Below are 1222 nucleotides of genomic sequence, written 5' to 3'. Positions count from 1 at the left end.
AGGGGCATAAAGCCCCAGACAGCATAGCTCCTAGGATCATTGGGACACTCAAACCCCTCCACCACGGTAAGGTGGCAGCCCAAGGAGAGGTCAGAAAATAATATTTAATTTAATTTTATTTAGTTTATTTTTAATTTTAATATTTTTTGTTTTGTTTTGGAGGGGGTGTTTCAGATTTTAATTGATTAATAGCTGCCATAACTGGGAGCTGTGTCCTTCAATTGAACTTTGATACAAATGTGCATCAATCGTTTTCTCTTTTATGGCATAATGGATACTCACATTTGATTATAGCACATTTTGTCCTTGAAATTTTACTGCGGGTGTGTATGTTTCAAAGAGGCAAATCAGTGATTTTTTTATTTATTTTTTTATTTCTTTCATTGGAAATTGTAAACAGGGAGAGAGGAACTCTCCCACAATGTGAAAGTCTCTTTCTCTCCATCCCCGGCCGTCTGTCTCCATTATGGAGTAAACAGGACCTCAGCTGTGTTGCCTCCACGCCCCACCACTCAAATATTGAATGTTTTTGTCCTTCATACCGGCCAACCAATGCAACTTCTACAGCTGGAATTAAAAGAAATGACCAGAAACATTTGTTGAATGCAGAACAGTTTTATACAAGTTTAGAATCAAGAAACAAATCTTCAATGTAAATAACATTTTTTAAGATCATATATCAACTTTGTTACACATTAGTAACTAAATMCCACTAAAATATCCTGTACTGTATGAAGCCTTCAATGTTAAACTGCGAAATAATTTCTCAAATGCAACACTTTCATATTTTAGTAATATCCTCATCAGTGATAAAACCAGAGAAGCCACATGTTCCGAAAATGAGTTTGCCTGTCACCCAGTTGCTTGCTAATGAGCTACCTAATGTAATTCATTACTGCACCACGCAGGGGTTTGACTAATGAAAGCGACCCTTTGCTGGATGCAAAACTCACATTTGACAATAGCTGTGAGGCATGGCTAGATGAGTTGCATTTCTGTTCATAAAAAAAAAAAACTAGTTGTGTATTTTACACCTGTTACATGTTTATTTAGTTCACAGGACACATATTACTAAATACACCTTACATTGGACATGTGTATGGAATGTACTGTAGTTTGTCTAATTGAATTTCACAACATTTTTGCTATTATAAAATTCCAACACTTCTTTGTATATTAAATTACGTACATTACATACAATAAATACATTTGAGTATATGTG

The sequence above is a fragment of the Austrofundulus limnaeus genome, unplaced genomic scaffold, assembly GCF_001266775.1.
Source record: "Austrofundulus limnaeus strain Quisiro unplaced genomic scaffold, Austrofundulus_limnaeus-1.0 Scaffold81, whole genome shotgun sequence".
Classification (NCBI taxonomy): Eukaryota; Metazoa; Chordata; class Actinopteri; order Cyprinodontiformes; family Rivulidae; genus Austrofundulus; species Austrofundulus limnaeus.
The sequence above is the reverse complement of the archived record's forward strand: the minus strand, read 5'-3'. Positions refer to the sequence as shown.